The following is a 14548-nucleotide window of genomic DNA, read 5'->3' on the forward strand; positions in this document are numbered from 1 at the left end:
ATTTTTAACTAAAATGTTGTCTACTTAATTACTGTCCCTCCAGAATAAAGGGATGCTTTTTTTCTCAAAACCCAGGTTAAAGTGTATTTTTAATAATAATAAATAAATAAAAACGGCCAAGCATTTCGGATGGCATGTTTTTTTTTTGTTGTTTTTTTAAGTGATTTTGATTGTCAAAATATACAATCCATTGATTTTGATTATATCAGCATATACAATACACTGTTGTTAAAAGCAAACAGATATCCAGAGATATTTTAAAAAGAGAAATAAAAGTATCCAAGCATATGGTTTGGTACAGAATCAGAAGCAATGTGTCCATTTTAAATTAACCTATGTAAATCCATTCATAATACAGCAGATTTGTGTTAAACGTAAAAATACTCAAATAGATATGGACAAAAAATAATAATAATAAAAAAACTGAAAAGTACTGCGGTCAAGAGGTCATTCAGTGATGGTAAAAGCTGGCACCATCATAGATGACAGCGCTTCGCCTGTTGATTGGTCAGGACTCGACAGCGATGACAGAAAAGGGGCGGGCCGAAGCGCAGGAATCCGCATAGAAAAAGTCAGGAGTGACAGATTGCCCGGAGTGGGTGACAGCTTTACAGTGCACTCGGACGAAGAAGTCAAGCAGCCCCCGAATTCTTACAGTTGCCATCTTACAAAGCTTTATTACAGACTCTAACGCCGTATCTACACTGTAAAAGAGCGACGCGACGCTACAAAACTTCAACGAAACCACTATAATATTAAGTTGATTATAACGGTCGCTTTCAATTTTTTTTCGCGTCGCGTGCGGTAGTTACGCACTTGTGGCGGTTCCCAACAGCTTGCAAATACATTCTACATGTCTGCTTTCACCCAGAACTTTAAATGACGTGAGGACGGTTTTTTTGTGAAGTTGAAGACTTGATAAAGTCAATATGAAGACGACGAACGCGGCGATTATCAGTCGAAGTGGAGAGGACATCCTTTCTGGACATTTATGCATTTTCTCACTAGGCATCTTTGCTGTCAGCGCTGGAGGAAAAGTCACGGACATCTGCGAAGAAGTTTGTGTAAGAAAGTTCATCGGACGGATCTTTCTTAGAAATAGGCTACATACATTCTGACTCTAACTTCGGTGAGTGTTCATTAATATTCTGCATTAAGTGTCTGTATTTAATAATAAAGCATTTCTGCATGGTAGAGCACCGAGCAGGCAGTGCAAGTCTGCACAGCTGTGTCCAGGAAATGGCTCAGTAATGAAAAATAAGTTATGAAATGGTGAAGGACAATATAGCCTATTCATGTAATCGATGTAATATATTTAAGCAATATATGACACAGGAGATTAATATCAACACTGTTATTTGCCTGTAAGCACAAGGCCGCAGGTAATCACTTGTGCTAATTACCAACACTACAGGTAGATTGTAAGTATTTCAATAATTAAGGTACATAAACAAGTAATTAATATTATAGTTTTCCGGTTTCTATATGTTTTCTCTGCCAATCAAGCTTTTGTGTTAACAAGCAACTCGCACACTAAAAGCCGGCCTGGAGCGGTGTGAATGAGTGGAGCGGAGTCGGTCAGAGTATTCCGTGTCCGGGTTTTCCATTTTCTGCTCTGTAGTGAGAGAAACCCAATCAGAGAGATCAGCGGGCGCGCGCGAGAAAACATCGACGCTCTGACGGCTGCTCTGTTCAGGTAAAATCAGAACTCCGCTTCCATAGTCTTTATCATGGCAGACCAGACGCCATATTAAATTTTATACTGTGAGGGATAGACCATAATGTACGTACTGTAAAAAGGTAGGCTGCAAGTTTTTTATTTTTTTTTATTTTGTGTCTACTGAGAGTTTCTTTGGAAAGATGTTTCGTCAGCTGAACAACTGGCCTGTTGTTCAACTAACTTACAGTGCAACTCATTAAATACAGTGTACTTCTATTCCTCACATCCTCGTTTTTATCCCTTAAAAATTAGATATGGCACTACCGTGACTATTTGAGAGAGAGAAACACAGATGCTCTTGCTTTCCAAAAAAAAAAAGAAAAAAAGAAAGAGGCTCCTAGCTAGGTAACGTTAGCCTAAATCTGCTCGGGAATATGCCATGAACACAGAGGTGAAATCAGCACATTTAGAAGGCAGCTTTGTCAGTCAAATTTAATTTGATCGTTTGTTAATTAAACATAGGCCTATGTAATATATTATAAGTGAAATTGTATTCATTATTATATTTGAATAGATTTATGGAAATATTTTAAATATAAATGTAGTTAGCTCTGCGAAGACGCCTTTATCCAAAGCAGTTAATTAATTAAATTAAATTGTATTTTTTTTATTATTATTGTATTTTGTTAAGTCCCATTCGCACCAAGAAGATAACTATAGGTTAATGATTTGTTATCACAACATTTTTTCTTTTGTCAAATCAGCTTAGATAATTTATGGGGTTTAGATACAAATATTTTCTGTTGGTTAAACAAATTATTGAAACTTTGTTGTTATAATTATCTTTATAGTTATTGTTGGTGTGAATGGATGTTTTTTCTTTGAACAGTTGTAGGCCAGCATTTCCTTTTTATATTACTGTCACATCAGTGCCACACTTATTTTTTTTGCATCAGTGAAATTCAAAAGTAACCTTGCTCGTTCATTATTGCACAAAGATGATTTGAAAATCAGATTTTGTGTTGGCATTGTACTTGGGTGAGTTGGCATGAGGCAATGGAGGACAATGTGTCGAGACTCATTCATTAACCTTCATTATTGCATTTAACACTTTAAGTAAGTCTTTTTCGTCTTCGTTCCATGTCTGTTTTATCACTTCTAATTCAGTGACGCAAAACAGCCGGTAAAGTGTAGGCTAAGTGTCGGGTGGCATGACTTCCTGTTGACCTCTAAAAGTTAGCGAACTTAGCGTTTTCTGTTAATCAGTGTTCTGGTGACACAGATGACTTGTTCTCTTGCTGTGAGTTTCGTGCCTGGAATCAGCGAGCTGTGTTTAACTGCTCGTAGAGTGCAAAGAAGTGTGACCTTCAGCAAGGTCAGAGAGGCCTTCGCTCATCTGATTCAGCTTCGGGCAGTTTTGGGTTCCTGGAAAAATAAAAAAAATAAAGGAGAGAGAAAGTTAAAGTGAATGGAAACAAGTGATGGAACAGGTACAAAATCTATATGTTTTCTCACATCTCAAGTGCATGCCATTAAAATAGAAATTGGACAGTGTGTTTTTTTTTTTTTTTTTTGCGTTTAAACTATAGGAAACACACAAAAGGGAAAATCAACAGGAAAAGATCAAGCGAATAGACATATTTGCCATGTTTGTTTTATCCATAGATATATTTTTATTTGTTAGTGTAGACTTTACAGTAATTCAATTATTTGAAGAACATTTTCACAAAACAGTCAAATGCATAGCAAATGCCCTCTGAACTTGACTTGACTTGACAAATGTGTTTAATAGGTAACAAGTTGCGGTTACTCTAGACATTGACTTAACCTCATCTCTGCTCCACAATGACTTTGTCCCATAGGGCATCTGCCATCATGAGAAATGCAGTTTAAGTCAGTGTTAGGGAAGGAATGCTTTGATGAGGCCCTTGATCTAATCAGAGTGCCGCCCACAAGGGTGGTATTTTTTACAGTCTCAGGGAGAACAGGATGATCAGAAAATCACAGCCGTCAGGACCAATGTATTCAGCTTTATTTGAGAAGGTTACCTTACTGTGACTTTGCCTTGTTTGGGAATGAAAATCTGTTTGTGTTAGTAGGATAACACAGCATCATAACTAGTCAAACTCAAACCCGGTGTTGAGTTTGGAACTTAAAGAAATAAGTATTTGTACCTGTGATAAGTAAGTTAATTGACTATTTTAGGTTAAAAAGTGTAAAATGCTGTGGCATAGGCCTAAGTTATTTACATGTCTCAATCATTAGCTTTAAACTAAAATCTATGACATCATCCACCCACCCTCATGCAATTCGAAACGTTTTTCCTGTGCATTATGTAAAGAATTATTATCATAAATGTCAATTCTGCTCTTTTCCATATGATGAAAATACATTCAGTCAATTTTGTAGGGCTGCCCCCAACTAAAGATTTTTCTATTCAACTGTTAGTCGTTCATTTAAGCTATTAGTCGATTAGTCAGGAGAGAAATACTTAACCATAATAATAAGCATTTAAAATATAAATGAAGTGCTCAAGCGTGCCTCATCGACACCGGCAAACATGCCATAAACTTTTCTGAGATCACAACACAAATAAAATAAATATACATTAGTCCTATATAAAAACTGATAAATAAAATATATAGCAGCATCTGAAACACTAAAACAATATGGACAATTAGGCTATACCTGACTCACGTCACAATGTCTTACGAGAAAGGAACATGAGTTTATCCACGTTGTCAGGAAGAAGTGAGCTCTGTCTTGCTCACAATGAAGCCGGGCTTTGCGAAGATGCGCTCTGATGGCGTGGATATACTGTAGAATTTAAATTAAACATGTTGTGCAGTAAACGCGATACTAATTTAGCTTCTACACACCGCAAGAACACTTGGATATCCGCCTAATATTACCTCACATTTATCAAGGTTAATGTGAACGTTAGAGTGAGCGGCCGGCCATGTGAAGGGGCTGATAAATCATGTTTGAGGTCGCACGTCACCTTTTTGTGGTCATCTTTGCTCTCTCGAAATGTTCCCACACTTTGGATTTTCTGTTTCCAATTCCTGTGGAGTTTTTTTCTTTTTTTGCGACTAACCGACTAATTAAAATTTAGTCGACCAAGCCTCCTCTCGTTGACTAATGTTTATTTGACTATTAGGGGGCAGCCCTACAATTTTCATAGTTTATTAAAAATATACATATATTTTGACTATTTAAAGGGGTCATGACATGGATTTTTTTATCATTTTAATATGTTCCAAATATTTGACAACTAAGGGGACTTTTAATCTTTCTGCAAGCATCAAATAAACTAAGACTGCTGCTTGTGCACCCTCAAAAAAATAGATCAAAGCTAATGGTAACTAAAACCAGGGTGAACAAAACCATAGCCAATTATTGATGTGATCAGAGGCCTTGTTTGGGTGGAGGCCGTGTCAGCCAGATCCCTTCCTTTTTTCATTTAGTCTCGCTCTCTTTCCTTGCTCTCCACCCCTTCCCCCAATTCCCTCTCCCTACGTCTCTGTCTTACTACATGCTATGCGGTTGCCAAGTGCTAAGAATCTGCGGAATGTGGGATTGCTGTGGTCTGATAAAGTTTGCTTTGTTCCCGCCGTGACCTGAACGCTGGGAGGGATATGGGACCCTGGGAGTTTCACCAGAGTCAGTGCACTGTAGAGCTGCACGATTAATCGTTAAAAGATCGCAATCTCGATTCAAACACCCACATGATCTTATTCCTAAATGACGACGATTCTCCTGTGTCTATTAAACCTTTGACAAAATCAAACCGCAACATTCAAATCTGCGTTGGTGCTGCTGCTGACCCAGAGAAAGCAGTTATCATGTATAGGTATAAAACAGCTTCACAAAGTCGTTTCAACTACACAGTATCATTATTTCTGTGCTACAAATATTCAAATTATCATAGAAGTAATGGGATAAAAGTTTATAATTCAGATATAAACACTGCTGTCTATGGTAGCGATCAAAATAGAGCAAATCACCTTTTGAAAGTAATTTGGCTCTTCAAATAACTATTGTATCGATTACCAATGTAAGGTGATTGCCACCACAAGGTGGCAACAAGTGACTGATAAAAAAGTATTTGTCATTGAATCATTCATTTAAGAGATTCATTAAAAAATGCTGGCTGCGTCCGAAATCACACACTCTCTTGAGTTGGTGCTTATTTTGAATAAGTAATTACTTCGCTAAAAAAGTAAATTCTATATAGTATGAATGCAATCTGGATGTACTACATTAACCATGTTGCCCTTATCAAGTGACCTACAGCATCAGTTGTGAGTCACGACTCACGAGTTAAACATTTTAAATAGACTGCAGCAATTAACATTTTGTCATAACCTCTGGTAAATTACATGTTTTGTTTGGTGTCTGTTCAGAATCGTGTGAGAATCACAATCTCTATTTGAGACAAAAAAATCGTGAATCATGCAGCTCTAGTGCACTGCAGATCAGACCCTGCACACAGTCTCAACACACTTTTAAGCGCACACACATGCTACGTCTCATTAGCAACCTGTTATGTATATTACAGCACATGCTACTGACTGCTGCTGTGTGGATAGGATGTCATGGGGATGCATGTTACAAATTGAATTTACATACACACAAATCTGTATGCATATTATAGCTTTTGTAGGCAGGGCATGTAATTCATGTAATTCTCCAAAAACAGAACAGTTTTTATATAGTCTGGTCTTACTCCATTCAGACAGAATTGTTTATCAGACAGATAAACTTAAGACACAAGCTAGAGAGTAAAATGTAAGCCTTAACAGTGAAGTTTTAAACGCTGAGACCACTTGTAAAAATGCTTCTACAACTTTATGTTCAATGACAGCTATGTTTTTTTTTTTATTGTTGTTTTATTTCTAACAAAGATAGCTACATGATAAAAAATATGCATTAATGGAAAATAAAATATTTTATTAAAATATAAAGAGTAAAAAATAGTGCATTATTATTATTTTAATATTAATTTAGATTTTAATGCTCCTGGGACACAGGCCGGGGTATGAACAATTCCGGCCGGGTCAGCTGGGCGAGGGTGTCTGATGTTGAAAGACCCAAAACACCCAATGACCCTAGGATACAATGTGTCCCAGCGCATCATGATGTAGCCTATCTTTTTCTTAACGTCACTTAAGCATAGCTATTTTCTAAAGAGTTGAATAATTTGACAATATGTCAATGAATGATGCAACACATTTAGTAAATCAATGAATATCCTAAGCAAAACATTTCCCTAGCTGAAAATCAGTTTCTGAATGCATATACAAATCGATTTCTTCCAGAGAAAAGAAGATGCATGAAAGAGAGATGAGACACATTCCAAATTCCCATTGTCACTTTGTCAAAATAGACACGTAGCTTTTCTAACTTAAACACATTTCCAGTTTTAGAGGCCAGTTGAGTGGAAACATTGACGGGAAAGTACAACTGATGACAGAAAATGATGCTTATTTATTGATTTTAAGTTGGCGTTCCATGTGTAATGGGCACTTCTCTCAGAGCTGCAGGCTTGAGTCTAGTGCTGAAGGGAGTTGAGATGGTCTTGAGGTAATCTGCCATCTCAGCCCTCACAACACAGGGGTCCTAACAGCTTCGTTTAAAGAGTAAACAGAGATGGACTCTTTGTGATTGGAGGGGGTTGGCAGGAAGCTGCTCTGGTGTTTGTGTTTAGGAGATGTTTGCAGTCAGCAGGGATATGTTGCATGTGAAGCTTCATCAGATTGGCTCTTTGTGGGAGAGTCTTGGCAAAACAAACGGCAGCCGCCGAGTTTCCAGTGTTTTCAATGTAAATATGACATTTCTCTTCTGTCATGGTTACCAGCCCTCATGGTGTCACAAGGTGGGCCAAACCTTGCCGGAATGATTGTCTCTCCATGGACACAGAGGTAGTAGTGCCGAAAGGCCTCTGAAGTCCGCAGTCTCATAAAGTAAATCAAAGTTTTTTGTCAAGTTTTGTTTCATTTCCTCTGATTCAGTGTATTAGGGTTACAGTCAGTGTCAGGTTTAGGTATCGACTTCATGGGCAAAAAACAGCTGGCAGTACGGGCTACTGTAAACATCCTTGACTGGAAGCTGGTGCTTTAGATGGAGCTTTCAGTCGGATGTTTGCAGCAGCCAACTGCTGTTACTCTCACCCGGAAACCTGCATCAGGAGAACATGGAAACCACCCACTGGAACAAAGCTTCTGATTTTAATGTTCAGATTGTTGAGGTGGTCCAATTACTTCTAGTCCCACTCTCTGAAGAGCCACCCAAAGTCCATTCACTGGCCATCTGATGCACATTGTACACAAAACTGGAAAGCACTGAGAAAATAGTGCCAGACAAGTAGACTTACAATAATTAGACCGCTGAAAATATGGGTCTCGGTCCGCTTCCAAACAAACTCTGTTGCGGTTCGATTGAAATATGAATGCAACGTGGGCCAAAGACATGAAAAACGAACCAAATACGGAAGATGAGACCCTAAAAAGGGCAGAATGCTCACACATACCTGTTTTTTCTCGTCATAGTTGTGATGTTGCCCATCACAGTTCGGTACAGCCATCAGAACTGCATCTCCTCGCAGCAGATTTTTGTTTGTGTGTGTGACAGAGGGATTCCTTTTGACTCCTTTGCACATTTTATAAGCTCTTCACGAGTTCTCAGTTGATCAAAATACCGTTAGGCTACACACACAACAAGCGCATTTAGCCCAGCACACAGCATTGTTTTGGATGTTTGGTAAATTCCGTCTCAAAATAAAGTCTGTGAACATATCAGGTTGTGAACATATCCCTTTAGGTTTGGTGTTAAAAAATGTCAATGTGAACGCTAAGCGCACCAGGACTAAATGTTTTGGGTTTTTTTTTTGGTCCGGACCAAACGAACCAAGCGAACCGAACTACAAGTGTGAACACAACTTAAGCCACTTCTGACAGTAAACTATGAAAGGTTTTCACATCTTCCTGTGTTTTTTATGGTATACACAAAACAGTGAACTACAACAGATGACTGTTTCAGCCATGTTGCTTTCGATCTACAGCAGCTGCAACAGCGTAGCTGTGTGAACTGAGACAGGCTGAAATGGATCCCTCTTTGGCATGTAAAGAGCAAACAGCGGTTTGAGAGCGAATCAGGTCGAGGGTCTGCCTCACGGGCTCTGGCGAGAGCGAACACTGTCTCCAGAGTCCAAATGTCAACATCAGAAGCCAAGGGTTGCCATTTGTGTCAGATTAACACATTCAATCATGTAAAACACATTCAGCCCCAACACCTGTGGAGCGCTAAGACCTAGATTAGCTGAGCTGCCCCTGCTCTGGGTCACTCCTTCTCAGAGTTTCAAAGGCCTGTAACACAGATACAGAGAGCACAGGACTCTCGCTTTCCCACCTCCTGCATGAAGGCTCCCACAGGGCGTGCAATGAAAAGCACAGAAATGTGATCCTGAAGAACAGCTTTGCGTCAGCAAAGTGAAAACTTTCAAGCCTACAAAGTCCATTCACTGAAACAACATTAACACTGTCAAAAATATAAAAGCAACTTTTTTAAATTTGTAGGATTTTGCTATTTGTTTGACCATTTCTTATATTCAGACTACAAGCTTTGCAAATTATCGGACAACACTGCTAAATGCTTATCTTAAACAATAATATCACTACAGATACATTATTCAAGTTAAGACCTATATTTTTAGTATTGTGAACCATGTTTGGAGTGTAGCAGTTTTGACTAGTACTTATGATGTAATGTAATGAGTAAAAATGTACTGTTCTGTTAACACTGTAAATGTAAAAAAAAACAGCCCAGGCTCATACATGCCTGTGGTGACATTTTAGATAGTGTTAAAAGCAAATGAGATAAAAATGGACTTGCTGAAGCAATCATGCCATTTTATTAAGTTTAGGCTACTACATCAGAAAAGTCCTACATTTGGAGCTGCTTATGTGATGCAAACATCAAAATTTGAAGTGTTTTGAGGTCATAACATAGTATTGTGCAAGAAACAGTGCAAAAATAAGTCTTTATCAATCTATAATCTGCCCTAATTGTAATACATGTAAAAAGAAACAAAAGTTATTGGTGATTATTGCCTTGATTATTGATTATAGTCTTAATTTCGGCTGGAATCTATAGTAATTTGTAGTTTTGTATATTCTGGAGTTTTGCAGAAAGTTTAAAGGCAAGTTTTTGACACATGTGGCCTTGGGCTTAAACCCTGCTTCTGGAGACCCACTGTCCTGCAAAGTTTATTTCCAACCTGGTTCAACAGACTTGCATGTAATATTTTTCAAGCAATCATGAAGACCTTGATTAGCTGGATCAGGTGTGTTTGATCAAGGTTGGAGCTGAACTCTGCAGGACAGTAGCTGCATCCCTATTCAGAGGCTGCATCCTTTGAAGGCCGCATTCGAAGGCCAATTGGATCACAGCGGCAAGACAAAAGCTGTCCAAATTCGAAGGCTTTTTCAAATGCGGCCTTGAAATGCGTCCTTCGTTTTCCGGGCAATGAAGGATACAACAGTTGGATCCTTCGCGGCCTAGCCTACCCCAGAATTCAATGCGCCGGTGACAACAGGATGAGACAAATTGCTGGATTATACTTTTAAATGCAAGAATTGAGTTTCAACTTACTCGAATATCTAACGATACAAATGCAAAAATGAAAACGTTAACATTTACTAAGATGCGATTTAATATAGTTTATCATCTTTTTTTATGTACATAAATAGACCAAGGTGCATACTTAGACAAGTTGTGAACCCTGTTTTGTTTTCAGACAGTTAAATATAACTTTTAAAAAAGCCCAGTATCAATGACAACTGTCACAGTTAATAAGCGACAAAAAAAAATCCCCGTAGGCTAGACCGTCCCATTTAACAACGCTTGGTTTGACCTTTGTGGACTTCAAAGTTGTGGCCTTTGAAGTCTGCATCCTTCGAAGGATGCAGCCGCTGAATTAGGATACAGCAAGTGGGTCCCCAGAAGCAGGGTTAAAGACTTGATTTCAATGGTCTATGACATTTTCCTCATAATGTTAACAAGGGTTTCTTGCTTTGGTTGGTTATCACTTAATCAAAATAACAGATTTAATGAGCACCCAGTTTCAGCACTCTGGACAGCTCTCTTAGGTTGAACCTGCAGACACCCTGTCCTGTGAGACAGTCCTCAGGGACATCTTTAATGTGATACAGTAAAGTACAAGAATTGAAACATAAATAAATAAAGCTTTATGTTATTCTCAAATGACATTTTGATCTTCCTTTTATTGTTTCTTTATATCAGTGGTTCTCAACTCTAGTTTCTGGTGCCCCACCTCTCTGCACATTTTATATGTCTCTCATCTGACTCTGATCTCTTATCTGATCTCCTAAAAAGCTGATGATCTGAAACATACAAAATGTGCAGAGCGGTGGGGCACCAGGACCGGAGTTGAGAACAACTCCTTTATAGTGTCTAACAGTGTCTATAATTGAATATTACACAAAGTACCTAGTTCTTCAATAAAAATGGGGTAATGATAAACTGCTGAATTGTTAAATAAGCTGTAAATTGGTATTTAAATTTGCCATTAAAATGCTGGGTAAGATCACAGAGAATGGCAAATTAATATTTTAAAGTCATTCTTAGTTTAAAATATTTTAACAATTTATCCAAAATAATGCAAAGTTTCTGTTAAGCGTAGGCTACAATTGATAAAGTGGCAGAACGTCATTAAGTTTTGCTTCCAACTCATGTCGAATGCATTCCAGATGGCAACAGTCACTAACTAGAATACTAGAGTGTAAATATTTTGTGAATAAAAAACAAAATGGAAGAACACAGTACATTTACCTATTACAACAGCATCTATGTTGCAGTTTTGTATGCCTGCATTCACTAAGCCTTTTATAAAATCATTCTTGTCTTTTTCCAGCCCCACCAGTTTAATCGCTCTGTCCCCTCTTGTTCCCCTTCCTGGTAAACTCAATCACTCTTTCTCTGTGTGTTTCTTGTCCTCCACCCCTCTTTATGCCCATAGGCTGGCACCAAGTCTGATGACTTTTCCCAGAAGATTCAGTGAAGACATAGAGAGAGGGGGCAGAAAGAGAGCCTTCTTGTCCAATAAGAGAAAAGGGGACTGAAGAATGTGAAAAGCTCCCATTCAGGCCAGTTCAGAGGGGCTGGGAGCGGCCACATCCTCAGGAGGAAGGAGGGGTTGCTGCTTTCGGGAGGGTGGGCTACGGATCCTGGACCGGGGCCAGGAGCGATGCAAAGGCTCCTCAGATGACGCTGGTCCGTGGGAGCGTCCAGTGTCTCCGCCTCTCCTCTGTCCCTTAGGACATCGACTCCGGACCCCTCACATTCTATTTACTCGCACAAACAAACTCTCCCCTAAGAGAACCAGTAGGCTGCAGCGTGAGGAATGTGTCTCTATTAATAGAGCGGTTAGATTATCTCAAAGACTAATGACTGGCATGTCCAGATTCCTGAAAGACACGGCAGTGACATACTCTCATCCACCGCTCCTCATTCATTGGCAATGATCTAATTTCCTCTGATATTCTATGAATTTAACTCATGGACGGTTCACTTTTTAAAATGTTGTACTTGCACAGCTTTATCGTTAATGAGAACTAAAACATTTACATTTGTTGATTTAGCAGACTTTTTTATTTATTAGCAATTAACATGCAAGAAAATTGAAGTAAACCAAAATAACTGAAATTAAAATAACCGGAAAAAACTCAAATACAAAATAAAAATATGGCCACAAATTTTAGTTTTTGATACATGCACATTATGAGCAATAACACCAGGCTGAGCTGAAATATTTAACACATTAACTTTGGCAGCCCTAAAAGTTCAACTAAAAGAAATAATAAGTTTGCAAGTAAATAACGCGTTGATCGAAACGTGATATTCAGGTATGCTTGGGTCAAGAATTCTTTGCTATGAAGTCATGGCCAGATCTCTCCACCACAGCCTGAGCTTCAGGGAGTGTAAACATCCTACACTCTCAGCTGGAGCCCAGCCCGTGGCCGGGAGTGGGATGTTTGCGCTCTCTGGCTCAGGAACGCCACAGCTCACTACGGCTCCACTGTGGAGGGGAAAAGCTTGTTCAGAAAGTTGTTCAAATGTTCTCTTTTTTTAATCGCAGTAGACCTGAAATTGAAATTGAGCACTTATCTATCTATCTATCTGTCTATCTATCTACCTATCTATCTTTATCTGTCTTTAGGCATTTAAAACCTTCAAGACTATTTTTAAACTTTCCAGGCAACATTTTCGCATCCTCAGTTCAGTTGTGAAAGGTGAACGGCCCTGATCATTATAAACGTATTTACATTGTGTGCATAGTGCATACTTTATGTAAAGTATGTACTTCCTGGACTTTGTGGATAGATTTTGAAGTGGATATGGGAGCTTTGTAACGCACACAGGAAGTGAACTCCATTGTGAGCATTGTAAGGGCTCTGAGGGTGAGTAGCCTGTCATTAAGATGTTGAGGCTGAACTTTAGGTCTCTTTGAAGCTTTCTGACCCCTCTGTCCGACTGCAAGTGCCTCCACCCAGACAGAGCTGCTGATGGAATTGCCTGAGAGGAAGTGACTATTTATACCCATGAAGGAACAGAGAGAGGCACCCTTCCGATGGGCGTCTCTTCTCTTGCTTCCTTTGACAAAAATGTTAGGACTGCTCTCATGAAAGCTAAACTCAACTCCAACTCCAGCTCCACAAAGATATGCACAACATCCAGTGCTCTCAATGGTATCTGTGTAAACGCCTAACCATGTTTTGGTTTCCATTCTCTTCTGCTGCAATGACCTTTATCCACTTTTGCTTGATGTCATAACTTAAGCATTTCTCATATAGGGCCACTAGGTGGCAGACTAACTCCAGAAAATCCTTCTGTAAATAAATGCTTCTGTTCACTAGCCACTTTTTTGAATAAAAAAATGTAATTATCCACTACAAAACTTGTAGGCATATTCTTCTTTTTTTACATCCTTTGCTTTTCTTATGTGCCCGTAATTCAACGACACCAAACCAGAGATGTATTTATTTGACTAACAATAACCGTATAATTTAGCATCAACATCAGAATTATTAGTTTCGCACACAAATGTATTAATAATAATTGATTAATACTGACTTAGCTTTTTTAAATGATTGACTGCGCTAATATATTTGTAAAAATTAAATATTAAAATATTTTTGCTAACATTTTTAGAATTTTCACAATATCTTTCCAAGTATCCGTGGGAATCACTTTTGATGGCTATGTTGGAAATGATGCCAAGTACAAAGTGAAAAGAGTTCAGTGACATTTTTGAACTCATTCACCCCACAGCGCATTTTCCTGCTCTAGTCAATCTGAGCGAGTAAAAACGGTAAGAAATGTTAAAACCAACTGACACCCTCTGATCAAGCTCTTCCTGTCAACTGGAGGAGTCAAAACAAGTGAAGTATGACAACAAGGACATCATTCATTATTAGTTTTACTTTTTCCCTTCCTGTCATGCTCTTTGAACTGAATTCACTGAGATCGTTATGTTGCCAGAGCTTTTTTCCATCTGACTGCAATAGAGCTATTGAATTTACAGCAAGTTCCTTTCAAATGTTTTAAACAATAATCTCGCCCCATGGTGGCACAGCAATGGAAAGTTGAAGCAAGCTATTTGGTATGTGTTATAATTATATATGTAATTTATATATTATATAGTATATTATTTTATATGTAAATAAAAACAACATTGTCAGCAATGAACACATCAGGAGGAATCTATATTGTGACTGTTGTTCCTTGTTTAATAAAGAGCTGACTGTTTGACTTTTTTGTTATTGTTGTGGCCTTTTTCATCAGTCGTCCTCAGCTAAATGTTTCCTC

Source organism: Rutilus rutilus (assembly GCF_951802725.1).
Source record: "Rutilus rutilus genome assembly, chromosome: 20".
In the NCBI taxonomy this organism is placed as follows: Eukaryota; Metazoa; Chordata; class Actinopteri; order Cypriniformes; family Leuciscidae; genus Rutilus; species Rutilus rutilus.